Source organism: Pan paniscus, chromosome 9 (genome assembly GCF_029289425.2).
Source record: "Pan paniscus chromosome 9, NHGRI_mPanPan1-v2.0_pri, whole genome shotgun sequence".
Taxonomy (NCBI): Eukaryota; Metazoa; Chordata; class Mammalia; order Primates; family Hominidae; genus Pan; species Pan paniscus.
The window spans coordinates 123,708,514-123,721,549 of NC_073258.2; the positions used below are offsets into that span (position 1 = coordinate 123,708,514).

Sequence of the window (13,036 nt, forward strand, 5' to 3'; positions counted from 1 at the left end):
GCCTAATCATGCCATTGATATGCAGCCGCCAGCCTGCAAATAGAAAGGCTGAATTGCAGCAGATCACCCTTCTAATGTCATAATTATTAATATTGGAGGGAAATGGAGCTGCTACACTCCGACGGAAGCTGCTAGGCCTTTTGAATTGAGATGGGGACGGCACTACTGGGGAAAGAGGAGGAAGGTGATACAGCAGCCCCAACATCCCCATTCTGCTTGTTGGCCAGAAGTATTTAGGTAATTAGGCAGCTCAACAAATTAAAGTGATGAGAATGCTGAAGAGAAGAGTTGCAGGGCATCAATTCCCCAGTCCTCAATCAAAATCATAATGAAACACACACACACACACACCCCCTGGAAAAAAAAAGAAAAAGAAAAAGAAGAGATGTTTTGTGGCAATGAAGGATTCTGTGCATGAGAGTTCAGCTCATTGCTGGATGGTGTTGTGGGGCTGAGCAGGGCAGCAGCCTCTCGCTTCTGGCTTCCTCTGTTTGGTCAGCATGTTTCATAGAGTACTTCATGCACAAAGCCCTTTTATTTGCATAGAATGTGACTTTCCCATTGACACTTGAGAACTGTTTTCCCTGCCTTTCCAATTCTACCACTTTGAAACATTTCTTCTCTCCTTAACTCATTTCCCCATGTGTGTCTTGTCTCTCCACTTTGAGCACAGGGAATTCCTAGAATGCTCTCTATATCCTCCCTACAGTTAGTATAATGTCAGAAATTCAGTGGCTTGACTGATTCAACTCCTCTAGGTGGCACAGTGAGGGAAAGGCTGGCCCTGCACTTGGCTGTGTCAGCTTGGGCAAGTCACCTAACCCCTCGGGGTCTCACTGTTTCCATTTGTAAATGGGGATCATAATGCCTATCTCACAGTACTGTTGTGAAGGGTGTTTGTTTGTTTGTTTGAGACGGAGTCTTGCTCTGTCGCCCAGGCTGGAGTGCAGTGGCGCAGTCTTGGCTCACTGCAACCTCTGCCTCCTGGGTTCAAGCAATTCTCCTGCCTCAGCCTCCAGAGTAGCTGGAACTACAGGCTCCCACCACCACGCCCAGCTCATTTTTGTATTTTTAGTAGAGTCGGGGTTTCACCATGTTGGCCAGGATGGTCTCGATCTCTTGACCTCGTGATCCACCCGCTTCGGCCTCCCAAAGTGATGGTATTACAGGTATGAGACACTGCGCCCGGCCTGGAGGATTTTTTTTTAATATGACCTCACTATTGATTTAGTTATACGTTGCCTTGTTTCAAAAAGGATCTGGAGCAACAAGAAAGCAGTGTAATAAAATATTAAATACGATCGAAATTTTTTTTTTTTTTTTTTTTTGAGACAGAGTCTCACTCTGTCGCCAGGCTGGAGTGCAGTGTCGCGATCTCGGCTCGCTGCAACCTCCGCCTCCCGGGTTCAAGCAATTCTCCTGCCCCAACCTCCCGAGAGTAGCTGGGACTACAGGCGCCCGCCACCACACCCAGCTAATTTTTTGTATTTTTAGTAGAGACGGGGTTTCACCATGTTGATCACGATGGTCTCGATCTCTTGACTTTGTGATCCGCCCACCTCGGCCTCCCAAAGTGCTGGGATTACAGGCATGAGCCACCACGCCCAGGCCCAAATGTTTTTAAAATGCACATTTTCTTTTTTTTTTTTTTTTTGAGACTGAGTCTCGCTCTGTCACCAGGCTGGAGTGCAATGACATGATCTTGGCTCACTGCAACCTCTGCCTCCCGGGTTCAAGTGATTCTCCTGTCTCAGCCTCCTAAGTAGCTGGGATTACAGGCACCCGCCACCACACCCAGCTAATTTTTTGTATTTTTAGTAGAGACGGGGTTTCACCGTGTTGACCACGATGGTCTCGATCTCTTGACTTTGTGATCCACCCGCCTTGGCCTCCCAAAGTGCTGGGATTACAGGCATGAGCCACCATGCCCAGGCCCAAATGTTTTTAAAATGCACATTTTCTTTTTTTTTTTTTTTTTTTTTTGAGACTGAGTCTCGCTCTGTCACCAGGCTGGAGTGCAATGACATGATCTTGGCTCACTGCAACCTCTGCCTCCCGGGTTCAAGTGATTCTCCTGTCTCAGCCTCCCGAGTAGCTGGGATTACAGGCGCCCGCCACCATGCCCGGCTAATTTTTGTATTTTTAGTAAAGACACGATTTCACGATGTTGGCCAGGCTGGTCTCAAACTTCTGACCTCAAGTGATTCGCACACCTGGGCATCCCAAAGTGCTGGGATTATAGGACTGAGCCACTGTGCCTGGCCCAAAACGAACACTTTCAACGATGAGTTTCTGTGCTTCCTTTTGCTCCAAACAGTCTTTCCCTAGCAAAGGAGTTATCACCTGAAACAAACACTAGTAGAGTTTCCCTTTAAGGAAGAATCTTGAGCTGGGCGTGGTGGCTCATGCCTGTAATCTCAACACTTTGGGAGACCCAGGCAGGCGGATCATTTGTCAGGAATTCGAGACCAGCCTGGCCAACATGGTGAAACCCCGTCTCTACTAAAAGGAGAAAAATTAGCCAGGCGTGGTGGCATGCGCCTTTAATCCCAGCTACTCAGAAGGCTGAGGCACGAGAATCGTTAGAACCTGGGAGGCGGAGGATGTAGTGAGACGAGACTGCGCCACTGCACTCCAGTGTGGGCAACAGAGCAGGGCTCAGTGGCTCACACCTGTAATCCCAACACTTTGGGGGGCTGAGGGGGGTGGATTGCTTGGGCCCAGGAATTCGAGACCAGCCTGGGCAACATAGTGAGACCCCCATATCTACAAAGAATACAAAAATTAACTGGCCAGGCACAGTGGCTCGCACCTGTAATCCCAGCACTGTGGGAGGCTGAGGCAGGTGGATCACCTGAGGTCAGGAGTTTCAGACCAGCCTGGCCAACATGGTGAAACCCCATCTCTTCTAAAAATACAAAAATTAGATGGGCATGGTGGTGTGTGCCTGTAATCCCAGCTACTCGGGAGGCCGAGACAGGAGAATTACTTGAACCTGGGAGGTGGAGGTTGCAGTGAGCCAAGATCATGTCACTGCACTCCAGCCTGGGTGAAAGAGTGAGACTCCGTCTCAAAAAAAAAAAAAAAATTAATTAATTAATTAACCAGGCATGGTAGTGTGTGCCTGTAGTCCCAGCTATTCAGGAGGCTGCGGTGGGAAGAGATCACCTGAGCCCAGGAAGGTTGAGACTGCAGTGAGCCATGATCATGCCACTGCATTCCAGACTGAGCGACAGAGCAAGACCCTGCCTTAAAAAAAAGAAAAAGAAAAAGAAAAATCTTTATCTCCAGAACTTCTTGTCTATAAAATTGATCATTATTGGACAGGATTATATTTAATTTAAGCAGCACATTTCTACATGCTTTAAAAAAAATTGACCGAGTAACTTCTCTAAACTTCAGTATCCTCATTTCTAAACTAGGGATTAGCGTGAAGATTGAGGTAACATATATAAAACATTTAGTATACTATCCGATATATAAAACATTTCCTATACTATCCGACTCACAGAAAGCTATCTCTAGGTTGTTTATTAGTACTACTATTATTACTTTAAATTCATTTTATTTGTATTATTAATATATTACATAGTAAGCTGGGCATGGTGGCTCATGCTTGTAGTTCCAGCACTTTGGCAGGCCAAGGTGGGAGGATTGCTTGAGTTCAGGAGTTCAAGACCAGCTGAGCAATATAGTGAGACCTCATCTCTACCAAACAAAAAATTAATTAATTAATTAAAATATAAAAAAGAAAATATATTGCATAGTAAACAATAGTATTATGTTGTTACTAATTATTTATGTGTTATTATTAATTACAAAACGAGAAATAAATATATAAAGGTAAACTCCAGAAAACCCAGGAAGTTAGAGATATTGCCACAAATAGAACTCTTGATTAGCTCCTTGCTGCCACACTATAAACAGAATTATAGACTGTTATTATATGTCTACAGCATCCAGAACTGTGAAACATGTACTATAGAAATAATAATTGCTAGGCTGGGCGCGGTGGCTCACGCCTGTAATCCCAGCACTTTGGGAGGGTGAGGCGGGCGGATCACGAGGTCAGGGGATCGAGACCATCCTGGCTAACATGGTCTCCACTAAAAACACAAAAAAATTAGCCGGGTATGGTGGCAGGTGTCTGTAGTCCCAGCTACTCGGGAGGCTGAGGCAGGAGAATGGCATGAACCCAGGAGGTGGAGCTTACAGTGAGCAGAAATCATGCCACTGTACTCCAGCCTGGGCAACAGAGAGAGGCTCTGTCTCAAAAAAAAAAAAAAAAGAAATAATAATTGCTAACATTTTACATGTCACCAAATATGCACAAGGCACGGTTCTAAGCACTTTAGAGATAACTCATTTAATTCCTACAAAGGCTTTAATGAAGTTTGTTCTATCATCAGCCCCATCTTGCAGATAAAGAAACTGAGGCAGAGGAAGGCATATAACCTGTCTAAAGCTATAGAGCCAATAAATAGCAGAACTGGGATCAAAATCACATAATCTGTCTCTGGAGTCTATCCATGTCCTTACAGTGTGGTGGGACCACTCTCTGCTACTTCCTACTATCAAGAAATGCACAAGAGGCCAGGTGTGGTGGTTCACAACTGTAATCCCAGCACTTTGGGAGGCTGAGGCAGGTGAATCACTTGCAGCCAGGAGTTCGAGATCAGCCTGGCCAACATAGTGAAGACCCATCTCTACTAAAAATACAAAAATTATCTAGGTGTAGTGGTGTGTGCCCGTAGTCCCAGCTATTCAGAAGGCTGAAGTGGGAGGATCACTTGAGCCCAGGAGGCAGAGGCTGCAGTGAGCCAAGATATCATGCCACTGCACTCCAGCCTGGGTGACAGAGTGAGACCCTGTCTCAAAAAAAAAAAAAAAAAAAAAAAGAAAGAAAGAAAGAAAGAAAGAAAAGAATTCACAGGAAGAAAGAAATTCTGGGTCCACTGCCATCGCTCCTCCCCCCTGAGGTTAAGAGCCTTGTAGTGACGGAGCCAGAGGGGTCTTGTCTGGTCAGCACAGTATTATCAAATACTTTTTCTTCTGAAAGCCTTTAGGGAAAATGTATACGCCACAGGTTAAGGCAGGCTAAACCACTCACTGCTGGATTATACCTCCGTTGTTTGTGTGTTTTACCTGCCTGGCCCCCCAAGGACATTTGAATGTGCAACCCTAAGCTCTAAGAAATGAAATCTGACACTTGAATTTGAACCCATGCAGTTTTACTCCAATGATGGAGGGTGTCGGGCGTTGCCAGTGGAGTTAGAATGAGAAGAAGATGTTACTTGAGAGAAAAATTTCATCTTTGTCTTCATCCAAGGTGAGAATTCCAAGGCTGCAGAGGCTGGCAGAGGCCACCGGGGGAGAGACCTTTAGTGCTTTACTTGGGAGTCCGGACTTTGGATTTCAGAGTTTGCCCCTGATGGCAGACATCAACTTGCCTTAGCTTATCTCGATATTTACAAGTATTTCCCCATTAGGCCACGGCTCCCTGAAGGCTGCTTGTCTTTCCTCTGCATCTCCCCTACTGCAGCCAGGTCAGAGTCTGTAGAAGGCGAACACTCCCTCCCTGGTGCACATCATGGCTTTCCCCAGATAAGTGGAAGATCACAAAGAAAAAGGTGTGTTGGTTTCTCAGCAGGAGTTTTTGTTTTTTCTCTGCAGCACCAGCTGAACTTGAGTCTTTGCTCCAATGTTGCAATTGATAACTTAGCTCCTTAAATACAGCCAGTGGGCTGGCTGAGGAGATAAGTGGTTATGAGCACGGGACAGGCAGGTTGAGGCCCAAATCTTGGTTTCCCTTTCTTTTTTTTTTTTTGAGACAGAGTTTCGCTCTTGTTGCCCAGGCTGGAGTGCAATGGCACAATCTCAGCTTACTGCAACCTCCGCCTCCCAGGTTCAAGCTATTCTCCTGCCTCAGCTTCCCAAGTAGCTGGGATTAGAGGTGCGTGACACCATGCCCAGCTAATTTTTTATATTTAGTGTAGACAGGGTTTCACCATGTTGGTCATGCTGGTCATGAACTCCTGCCCTCAGATGATCCACCCGCCTCAGCCTCCCAAAGTGCTGGGATTACAGGCGTGAGCCACCACGTCCAGCCTTGGTTTCCCTTTTTATCTAGTTATGTCACCTTGGGCAAGTCCTTACCCTCTTAGTGCCTCTATTTTTCTCTTTTTTTATTTTTTAGTTTATGTTTTTAATATTTTTTCTCATTTTTAAATGGGAAATAACAGGTAGAGTTGTGATAATTCTGTTAATCCATATAAAGCATTTAGTATAGTGCCTGGTACATATTACGATAAATATTCAAGAAACATTCATTTGTATTGCTTTTCATTGCATGTAAATCAGTCACTCAGGGTCTAGGCAGTTCCTCCATCATTGATCTCTGATCCCTTTGGCCAGTCACCCTCTCTCTCTTCCACTGGGCTGGAGACAAAGGAAGACAGAGCCCCCTCCTTCCCTCCCTCCTTTACTCTTCTCTCTTGGGGCTACAATGAACAAATGATAACAGCACAGGTTTCACTCAATTAGGATAAAACCCCAAAGCAGATGATGCTTGTGTGCAGAAGATGGAGTAAAAGAATTGGCTCCAGAAGGCTTGGGACCTGCTTGTAGAGGATGCTAATTGGTTTCTTGCCGGTAATTTTTCACCCCTAAGTGAACAAGAAAGAGGGTATCTCAGAGGCTCATCTGCCTTGCAGGTTCATTGCAGGCAAATGAATATCTGTGTCCAGGGAGAGATGGAGATTGTCCTCTCCAAAGAGAACATAATCTCATTTGTCCCAAGCAAAGATTTCATTCCTGGCAGGTCTGCAGAGGTGGAAGGGGATAAAGGTCACTTCCAAAATTGCGTGGGAGCTCTGCCTCTTACGCACTCTCAGTAAGTCCAAGGGTCGTGGAGCTTGGGTAGATTTAATCCTCATTCTCTCACTGAGTAGTCTGGGGAGAAGAATGGGGATGAAACATTAGCCTAGGAAACTGTGAAAAGAGCTCCACTCTCAGTGGAAAGGATAAGGCTGAACAATAGAAAAGGTAACTGTAAGAATTGCTCCCCTTTAGAACTCTTTCTGTCCCTTGTGTATGCATCTATTATTGCAATGTCCTATATGCATCCTATTATCCAACTGTGTCCTTGAGGAGATAGGCTTTATATAACTTTAGCAAACACTTACTGATCGCTTACTATGTGCCAGGCATCGTTCTATTTGCTTTCCCTATATCAACTCATTTAATCCTTACAGCAACCTTGTAAGATAGGTATGTTATTATTCCCATTTTATGGTTGATGGAATCCAAAAACAGAGGTCACATATAGATTGAAGTAGGAAGCCAGACAGAGTCCCACACCTCTGCTCGTACATCTCAAACCCTAACACAGTATGGGCTTAATGCATTTTATTGAACTAAGTGCAAAAAAAGTGATGATGCTGATGCTGTGAGCCTGTAAAATACTAAGTGCACCAAAAATACTTGCTAAAAAAATGACTTACCAGAGGCTCTGCCAAGAAGATGACTGGTTTAAAGCAATCCTACCACAGAAGCTGCCACCCACCTGGAGGTAACTCTAGGAAAGGGGAGGTCACTATAAGAGACATGCTGCCTCAACTACTTGTCACTGCAAATCTATCTCTGAACTTTAATTTGGCTCCACTACTTGGGGCATTTGAGTTTCTTCTGACATCATGACCTCCTTTCCATTCTTATTGTTATCACCTCTATTTAATGACTGGTTACTTCCTTCTCAAATGATGAGTTAATGACACTGGTCCCATCTCTCTGAACTCTAAGCCGCCCTATACACTGCTGCTAATCTTTCTGGCTGGGCACAGTGGCTCACGCCTGTAATCCCAGCACTTTGGAAGGCTGAGGCGGGCGGATCACCTGACAGCGGGAGTTTGAGACCAGCCTGGCCAATATGGAGAAATCCCATGTCTACTAAAAATACAAAATTAGCCAGGCATGGTGGCGCATGCCTGTAATCCCAGCTACTCGGGAGGCTGAGGCAGGAGAATCGCTTGAACCTGGGAGGCGGAGGTTGCAGTGAGCCGAGATCGCACCGTTGCACTCTAGCCCATGCAACAAGAGTGAAACTCCACCTCAAAAAAAAAAAAAAAAAAAACTTTCTAAAACACAATTCTAATATAGTAAAAATTTTGCATTAACCAGTGCCTTTCAAATTCAAAGTTCTCAGCTCAGCATTCCTGGCCTCCCACACTAACATGACTTGCAGTCTCATTCCTCTCTCTCCCTGTGATCCATGCACGGTGACCACTCCCTCCTCGCAAACACACTTTTGCACCTTCACATCTTATCTCAGAGTTGTTCAACCCAGTGTCCCTGGCTCTAAACAACTCTGGTGGAAGAGACTTACAGAAGAAAGAAGACAGACCTAGCATTCACACTTCTGCCCTGTCACTCAGAGTAGCAAGAACTCGGGCAAGTTATTCAGCCTCTTCGAGTCTTAATTTCCTCATCAGTAGAAAAAGAATAATCATATCTATCATGCAGAATTGTTGAGAGATAAATTATTTGGCCAACAAGCATTTGTTGAGCACCTATTATCTGGCAGGTATTGTCGGCCCTAGAGTTGTTGAACAAAACATGGAGCTGGCCTTCTAGTGACGGTGGAAGAGAGACATGAAACAAATAAGCAAGTATTTATAAAGTGCTCAGTGCATGTCTGGCACATAGTTCTCTCTCAATGAATGATTGTTTTTCCAGATATTGCAAAAGGCCTAATAATAGATGTATGGTTATCTACCCAAGAGCGTGCTGAACAGAAATGTCTAGTGTTTTTGGATTCAACTGGAATACTCAAAAAATTTCATGAAAGAAGAGACAGTATCTATCAATGTACTATCAATGTATTTCAATTACTGGGCACAGCACCATACAGACAGCAAGTACTAAATACTTGTTTATTGAATAAATGTTGGCTAATGCATAATGATCAGGACCTTTAATCAACAGTTTTATTGCCTTTAATTATAAATAGATGAGTAGATTACTTAAGAAGTCTTGGCTGGGTGCGGTGGCTCATGCCTGTAATCCCAGCACTTTGGGAGGCCGAGGCGGGCAGATCACCTGAGGTCAGGAGTTTGAGACCAGCCTGACCAACATGGTGAAACCCCTTCTCTACTAAAAATACAAAAATTAGCCAGGAGTGGTGGCGTGCACCTGTAATCCCAGCTACTTGGGAGGCTGAGGCAGGAGAATCGCTTGAACCCAGGAGGCAGAGGTTGCAGTGAGCCGAGATCTCACCACTGCACTCCAGCCTGGGAGACAGAGTGAGACTCTGTCACACACACACAAAAAAGGCTCCAAAACCCAAATGTCATTCACCACCTGCTGGCTGGTGCCTAAAGTCTACACAGTTAGAGTGTAGGTTTTGGTTCAAGTCCTGCTTCCCTACTCACTAGCAGTGCAGTTTGAGGTAAGTCTCTTAACTTGAGATTCTATTTCCCATCTTTAAAATGGAGATGGTGGAGATAACATGCTCCTCTTAAGGACATTGAGAGGATCAAATATGAGAATACATATAAACTGCTTAGGATAGTGCCTGCTACACAGTAAACGTCAATAAATATTAGAATTAATGGTATGGCCGCCACAGCTTCATCTCATTGCCAAAGGTTTTGTCCATTTATTCACACCAAGGGAAAGATAACCTAGTGGTTATGGTCTGCCATTTACCCCACAGTGAAAATGACTCTTTGATTCCACCCTATTAGAGGCAGGAACCTGAAAGCAGAAATGACTAAGACATGATTCCTGTCTTCCAAGAACATTCGATCTGGTCCAGTGAATCCAGTCCCTAATGGCTAATAACAGTGCAGGAATTTCCCATTTACAAAGCACTTTCTCATATACCATTCTGTGCATCTTCACAGCTCCGTAACAGAGAGATGTTACCAGCCCACTTTGGAATTGATGAAACAGGTTTATTTAGGGTATGTGCTTCACAAAAGTCACAGAGCTAGTGAGTAGCTAGGTCAGGATCAGAATGTGTGTCCTGTTCACAAGGCCATTCCTGTGGGACCTGAGAGAATGGATTTTGATAGGTGGAAGGGGACCAAGGACCTGGGATTCCTGAGGAAGCTCAGAGAGTAGACAAAGGAGTAAGCTGGATGCAAGTAACAACTTCCTCCTCCTCTGTCCCACCAGCAGTGGAAGGCAAGTGACAGTTATGAGAGAAATGGGGGGTTGGCGGGGAGAGCTCCCTGGGGAGAGGTCTTGTCTGCAGGAGTCTCCTTTGATTACTGGCCCCTCCCCACCCCTCCCACTGTTTTCTCACTGCCCCAGTTTTATCAAAGGGCAATTAAGCCCCTTTTTCTCAACTGTCTAAGGGGGCTACATGTGTCACTCAGGTCTTGTCTTTTCAGTTCTGCCTTCTTCTCCTTTTTTTTCCAACTAATGTGTCCTCTTATAATTAGAGTTTTACAGTCACTTGTAATTAGGCCCATTTAGTGCTTCAGAGTAGGATACTTTTAACCTATTTCACCTTGTAATTAGGGACCTCCACCCAGGTATACACACCCAGGAAGCAGATACGGATAAAGGGAGAGGGTAGGGGCTGGGTCAAAGGCACACATGGATATATGTACACACAAGCACACGCATACACACAAGACTGCATGCTCGTTGGGTCCGTGCGGGGGATGTCTGTGAGTGCAGCAGATGCACTGTTGCCTTTGTACAAATGCTGCAGCCATGTGGTTGTAAGGAGAGCGTTTGGTTGTAGGTTCCAATATACTTGGGAACGGAAGGCGGGTACGGAGCGAGTTCTAGCTGCATGTGAATGTGTTAAGGGAGGGAGTAGGCGAGCTGAAGATCGGTCAGCTCCTGTCATCTCCATCCAAGGAAGGAATTTTTATTTTTAACAGATAATACATGGCACATGGTTCCCAATTCAAAAGGTACAAAAAGCTCTACAGTAAAAAGAGCTCTCCATCCTCCCCATCCCCAACCATCCAATTCTCTTCTCAAAAGGCAATTTTGGGGCAGGCGCCGTGGTTCACGCCTGTAACCCCAGCACTGTGGGAGGCCGAGGCAGGTGGATCACTTGAGGTCAGGAGTTCGAGACCAGCCTGGCCAACATGGCGAAAGCCCGTCTCTACTAAAAATACAAAAATTAGGTGAGGTGGCTCGCACCTGTGGTTCCAGCTACTCGGGAGGCTGAGGCAAGAGGATCACTTGAACCCAAGAGGCAGAGGTTGCAGTGAGCCAAGATCTCACCACTGCACTCCAGCCTGGGCGACAGAGCAAGACTCCATCTCAAAAAAAAAAAAAATGGGTTGATGGTGCGCGGGTCTGGCGGGCAGTTGGCATGAGCGGGACTGGAGCTGAGGCAGGAAGAGCCGGCACCATGGTGGAGAAGGAGGAGGCTGGAGGCGGCATCAGCCAGGAGGAGGCAGGCGCAGTATGACCAGCAGATCTGCCTGTGGGGACTGGAGGCCCCGAAATGGCTGCGAGCCTCCCACGTGCTTCTTGTCGGCATGAAAGGACTCGGGGCTGAAATTGCCAAGAATCTCATCCTGGCAGGAGTGAAAGAACTGACCATGCTGGATCACGAACAGATATCTCCAGAAGAACCCGGAGCTCAGTTCTTGATTCGTATTGGGTCTGTTGGCCGAAATACGGCTGAAGCCTCTTTGGAGCGAGCTCAGAATCTTAACCCCAAGGTGGATGTGAAGTTGGACACTGAGGATATAGAGAAGAAACCAGAGTCACTTTTCACTCAATTTGATGCTGTGTGTTGACTTGCTGCTCCAGGGATGTCATAGTTAAGGTTGCCCAGATCTGTCACAAAAATAGCATCAGGTTCTTTGCAGGAGATGTTTCTAGCTACCATGGATACACATTTGCCAATCTAGGAGAGCATGAGTTTGTAGAGGAGAAAACTAAAGTTGCTAAAGTTAGCCAAGGAGTAGAAGATGGGCCTGATACCAAGAGAGTAAAACTTGATTCTTCTGAGACAACGATGGTCAAGAAGAAGGTGGTCTTCTGCCCCGTTGAAGAAGCGCTGGAGGTGGACTGGAGCAGTGAGAAAGCAAAGGCTGCTCTGAAGCGCACGACCTCCGACCACTTTCTCCTTCAAGTGCTCCTAAAGTTCCGCACAGATAAAGGAAGAGATCCCAGTTCTGATACACACGGGGAATATTCCGAGTTGTTGCTCCAGATACGAAACGATGTGCTTGACTCACTGGTTATTATTCCCGACCCGCGCTTTATCACATACTTCTTCTCCGAGATGGCCCCAGTGTGTGCGGTGGTTGGAGGGATTTTGGCACAGGAAATTGTGAAGGCCCTGTCTCAGCAGGACCCTCCTCACAACTTCTTCTTCAATGGCATGAAGGGGAATGGGATTGTGGAGTGGCTTGGCCCCAAGTGAACCCAAGACTTGGCAGCCCCGGAGATGCCAATTGCAACATGCCTGCCTGTATTCCCTGTCCCCCTCCTTTGTGAAGGCATCTCTAGGCAAGGAAAACTGAAGTCATTGGCCCAATACAAAACATTTCCTGCGACGAAGGAGGTGGTGCCGTCATGCTGCTTCCCATCACCCGCAGCTGCTCGACAAGGGGCGTAGGGCAGCTGTCTTTGTTCCAGCACTGTTCAGACTGCCTGCTGTCCCAGGCCTGCCAGCTCCCCTGAGTGATAAGCACTTCCAAGCACCCCTCTGCCCCTTCTCTGTCCTTATGCTGTCACGGCCTCGCCAGCCCTCTGGGGTATTATGGGAGATGCCTGCCAGGAACGAGCATGCTCTGTTGCTTAGGAGCCTCTTGCCACCTTCTTGGACTTAACTCCCCACCTGATGTCTTACAGAGAGGAGCGTGACTTCAGGTGGAGAGTAGGCCCAGGCCCCATGAGGCACCAGTGGAAGCACAGCTCCAAGTTCAGACAGGTGCCCTTAGAGAGGAAACCCATGACAGGCAAATGCATTTCCTCTGGAGTTTGAGACCCTGACGAACAACAGGTGGCATCTGGTGTGCCGTTCTTGAGTTTTCGTTTAGGATTAGTTGAGTTC

General features: G+C 46.3%; 1 pseudogene; it reads left to right on the forward strand.

The window, feature by feature from the left end:
* The first annotated feature begins 11,001 nt into the window (after positions 1–11,001).
* Positions 11,002–12,751, forward strand: LOC103786302 (SUMO-activating enzyme subunit 1-like; annotated as a pseudogene).
* The last annotated feature ends 285 nt before the right edge of the window (positions 12,752–13,036 follow it).